This window comes from Coffea eugenioides, chromosome 11 (assembly GCF_003713205.1).
Source record: "Coffea eugenioides isolate CCC68of chromosome 11, Ceug_1.0, whole genome shotgun sequence".
NCBI lineage: Eukaryota > Viridiplantae > Streptophyta > Magnoliopsida > Gentianales > Rubiaceae > Coffea > Coffea eugenioides.
The window spans coordinates 29,688,498-29,693,716 of NC_040045.1; the positions used below are offsets into that span (position 1 = coordinate 29,688,498).

The following is a 5,219-nucleotide window of genomic DNA, read 5'->3' on the forward strand; positions in this document are numbered from 1 at the left end:
CGTCAAGTTTTTGGCGCCGTTGCCGGGGAGCGGCAATATTAGAGCCTAATCATCTTTATTAATTTAGACAGCTTTATTTTTTTAGATTATATTTAATCTTATATTGTAATCAGTTTTTTTTTACCATTGAAGTTGCATAATATCCCTTATTTCTGTTTGTAGTGTATGCACCGGGAGTCTCGAGAAGTCGCACCTTTCGATCCAAAAATTGAGAGGACACTACGTAGATAAAGGAGGCACACACAACAGCAGGAGGAGCAAGAGATTTGGCAACCGATAGAGGAAATTTTGATAAAACTACCATTTGAAGAAAAAATGGCTGAAAATGAAGCAAATAGGCGAGTTCTACGAGATTTTGCTCTACCGGGAACACAAGGATCTCAAACAAGCATAGTAAGGCCTACGGTAAATGCTAACAACTTTGAGATTAAGCCATCACTTATCCAAATGGTTCAACAATCTCAATTTGGAGGTAATGCAGTAGAAGATCCTAATACACACTTAGCTACATTCTTGGAAATTTGTGATACAATTAAAATGAATGGAGTTAGTGATGATGCTATAAGGCTAAGATTGTTCCCATTTTCATTGAGAGATAAGGCCAAACTTTGGCTACACTCTCATGCTCCTAATACTTTCACCGGATGGGATGATTTATCAAGAGCATTCTTAAATAAGTATTTTCCACCAGGAAAGACTGCTAAGCTTAGAATGGATATCACTAGTTTTAGTCAATTGGAGGGAGAATCATTATATGAGGCATGGGAAAGGTTTAGAGATTTGCTTCGGAAATGTCCACATCATGGACTGCCGGAATGGTTAATCATACAAACCTTTTATAATGGTTTATCTTTCTCCACTAAAACTATTATTGATGCAGCCGCAGGTGGAGCTTTAATGGGTAAATCACCCCAAGAAGCTCAAAATTTGATAGAAGAAATGGCCGCAAATAACTACCAATGGGCCAATGAAAGAGGTAATACGAGACGTCACGCAGGTATGATCGAAATGGACACTCTCAATATGTTGAGTGCCCAAATGAATAACGTGATGAAGTTATTGAGTAGACAAGGTGGAGTTAGCCCAAGTTCATCTAATGCTCACGTAGCTTGTTGTTCTTTCTGTGGAGGTGAACATGATATTAATGAGTGTGTTGATTCTGAGCAGGTACAATTTGTCAATAATTACAACCGAAATGCTCCAACTAATCCCTATTCGAATACTTACAATCCGGGGTGGAGAAATCATCCAAACTTTGGATGGAAAGATCAAGGCAATCAACAAAGGCCAACCAATCCGCCGGGATTTCAACCAAGGCAACCACAGGCTGAAACTAAACCAAGTTGGGAGATCGCGGTGGAAAAACTTGCTAAGGTGACTTCGGATAGATTCGAGCGAGTTGAGGGGCGGTTGGACCAATTAGCTGGGATGTACAGAAACTTGGAGGTTCAAATTGGTCAAATTGCCAATGTGATCAACAATAGAAACCCTGGTGAATTACCAAGTAAAACCGAAGTGAATCCGAGAGAGCATGTCAATGCAATCATTCTTAGAAGCGGTAAAACGGTTGAGGGATTCGATTTTGAAAATTCAGGTGGTGAAAAAGACAAGAAGCAAGCAATTGAAGGGGAGCAAGAAAGTCAAAATGATCATGTTATCATTGATATTGATGCACTTCATCCCAAATTAAATTCTAATGTGATACCTTTTCCTCACAGGTTGAAGAAAGATGGACAGGATCGGGAGTTTGAAAAGTTCTTCAAAATGTTTAAACAATTGCACATTAACATTCCTTTCATTGATGCTATAACACAGATTCCCTCTTATGCACGTTTCTTGAAAGACATCATGTCAAAGAAGAGGAAAATTGTAGATAATGAGATGATAGCATTAACGGAAGAGTGTAGTGCATTGATTAAGAATAAACTCCCTCCTAAATTGAAAGATCCGGGAAGTTTTTCTATTCCTTGCACTATTGGTCAATTGCATTTTTCTAATGCTTTATGTGATTTAGGTGCAAGTGTGTCACTTATGCCGTTATCGGTTGCCCGGAGATTGGGACTTCAAGAGCTAAAAGCTACCAATATTACATTGCAATTGGCGGATCGGTCAATCACACGTCCCATGGGTATTTTGGAAAATGTGCTCATAAAGGTAAGACAATCTATAATACCTGTGGATTTTGTTGTCTTAGATATTGAAGAAGATGTGAGAATGCCAATTATTCTAGGACGACCGTTTTTAGCCACTGCACGAACTATGATTGATGTAGAAAAAAGTAAGCTTATATTACGGGTTAATGGTGAGGAATTGGAATTCAATTTGGATAATAAAGAAGGGAGTATAGAGCCTACTGCTCTTGTGTCTAATATGCCATATGATGAAAAGGTTAACCAAGAAAGGACCGAAGAAGTTAAATTTATAAATGTCCTTGGTACTAACTTTCATGGTGTAGGAACAAAGGAGGAGAAGATAAGGATGGAAGTTGGCTTAATAAATTCGCCATTCCATGAAGAAAATGGGGAAAAGTTGAGCCAATTCAGAAAAGACAAGCAAAATCCACTCCAAGGTGAAGTTGAGCCTCTCTATGACAAGTCTAATAGTCCTCCTTGGCATTTGAGGAAATTGGACTATGAAGATCAATGCATGGTTCACCACATGGTGGATTGGCTCGGGAATTTCGACCCATGGAGAGAAAATCTCTCTCTAAATGCTCTAAAGTGATTCAACTTTTTCAGTCGAGCCAACGACTATAAACAAAAGCGCTAATTGGGAGGCAACCCAATATTTAGGTTATATTTGTTAACTTGGTGTGATTTTGTGGTTTGAATCAATGTTTTAGCTAAATTGTTGTTTTTGTAATGTAGGGTTGGCAATTGAAGGCAAGGAGGACCAATTGAGTACAAAAAAAAGGCGAACTTTGATCAAACAACTCAACCCCTCGATTTGCGTTAAAGGTGTTTTTGATTCATTATAAAGGGGTAAAATGCATGTTTTTAATGTTTTACATTTGTTCCAGTCATTAAAATTGGCAAACAAATGATCTATGATGCATTTTGAGTCATTGGGGTACCTTTTGTAATTTTTCAAAAGTTGAAATTCTGCTAAAAATCGAAGCAGAAAACGCGTTTTCCAAGAAAACGCGACTACAAGTCGCGTTTCTCAGAATCGCGTTTTCAATTCTGCGCTTGCAGAACAGAAAACGCGCCTTTAAAATGCGACTTGAAGTCGCGTTTTGGAGGAAGTCGCGTTTTCTCGCCTGAGCAAAACTGGAAAACACGACACAGATAAACGCGACTTTAAGTCGCATTTTCATACGTAATCGCGTTTTCAATTCTGCGAGATTTGTGCAGAAAACGCGTCTTTAAAAACGCGCGTTGAAGGCGCGTTTTTAGTCGCGTTTTCGGTTCACTTTTCTGCTTCAAAAACGCGATTTCCAGAACATTTCTTCACTTTTCCATTTTTCCAGCCGCGTTTTTCCTTTTTCCTTCTACCCAACTCACAAATCTTCATTTTTACTCCATAATCGTCTAAACCGAATTGAAGATCATTTGGGCATTCATCCACCGCCCAATCGTGATGCAGAGAATGACGATGATGCCGAGGGGGATGACTGACTTGGCACACTGCAGAAGCTATCTTTAGTTGATGAACTTGCTTGCCTAATTATCTTAACTTGTGGAACTTAAGATGTTTAACTTCATTTTATTTTTCTGTTTTCTATGTGGTAGGTACTTGTATTTTGACAGTGGTTCGTGATTAGTGGCTGATAAGGATCTCAGCCATTGACTTGGGGAGTACTTCTTTCTTTTCTTTTCTTCTTTTGTTTCATTTCTTCCCTACACATTGAGGACAATGTGTAATTTAAGTGTGGGGGGAGAAATATGTATGATACTTGTGGTTTTAGTTGTGTTTGATATAATTCTTGTGCTTAAATGATGTTTCTTGTGGTTGCTGGCAGGGAGTTTTAGTCCACTTTTAAGGGGAGACTCTGTCAAAATTTTTCCAAAACCTTATACATATATATGTTATTAACTATAACAAATAAATAAAATTTTGTCACTTATCCTTTTAAAATAAATATATGCGGTTTTGATACTTCTTTTCTCATGAAATTTGGAAATGATTTTTATGTGATTATAATTTTTACATCTATAGGAAAGTATATCTAGTAAAGTGGAGAAAATTATGCCTACATTTTGTATATTTGATGAAAATTCTTCTTTTTATCTAATTTTATAAGATAAGAAATTAATATGGTTAATAAGTGTCATACTCTTCTCATGATTACTCTTAGAGGGAATTTTATTATATATATATATATATTGAAAAAAAAAAGGGGTTATTCTACTCCAATGATTCTCATACCGAGTAACCGGGGGTTGGCATCTACAAATGTCGACATTCGCGTAAAAAGGTACTTGAATTAAGAGTATGCAAAGCAACTTGAGTATGTGAAATGTTGAGTAACCGGGGATCTGCATCTAAAAATGTTGATCTTCGCGTCAAAAGGCATTTTTCACAACTTAAGTAATATTTATCCCTTAAAATATATTTTAAAAAAATAATAATAAAATAAATAAATAAAAAGTAAATTAAATCCCTCTTTAAGAAAAATAAGAAGTTGATCATGAGATTAGTTAGCATCTTTATTGACTATAGGAGTTGCTTGCTTGCGAAATTTGATAAAAATAAGAAGTTGAGTTGAATTGGTAAAATTATGGTATACTTGGCTCTTCTTTGCTTGATATTATGAGTACTTGAACTTAATGGAAAGATCACATAAGGGTTATTTACCTTGATTCAAGGAAATGGAGTTGAAATACTACATATGTTTATTTTCAATTTTTTTTGGATCATTGATGGTTAGAATTTTATATTGCTTGAGGACAAGCAATGATTCAAGTGTGGGGGTATTTGATAAGAGTTTATTTTACGTATTTTTAAGTGCATTTTATTAGTTAATTTTGAGTTGATTATTTAGTTTTATAAATAAAATAAAGAGGTTTTTGGTAAAATTATATATTTTTGGTAAAAGTGGATAATATTGCATTTCTATTGATTTTAATGGTAAAAACTTCATTTTTATGCAGGAATGATGATTCAATCACCAAAGGATGTCAAATGAGGTAAAAAATAGAGATTTGGTGATGAATTCAAGTGGCAACAAGAAGAATGAAGTGAAAAACGTTCAAGTGAGGAAATGCAATACAAGTCAG

At 35.9% G+C, this 5,219-nt stretch overlaps 1 non-coding gene across 1 annotated transcript; it reads right to left on the reverse strand.

The window, feature by feature from the left end:
- Window positions 1-702: 702 nt before the first annotated feature.
- On the reverse strand, window positions 703-809 carry LOC113754641. The gene has a single exon (XR_003465319.1). It is a non-coding gene; the product is annotated as a small nucleolar RNA R71 (small nucleolar RNA).
- Window positions 810-5,219: the final 4,410 nt, after the last annotated feature.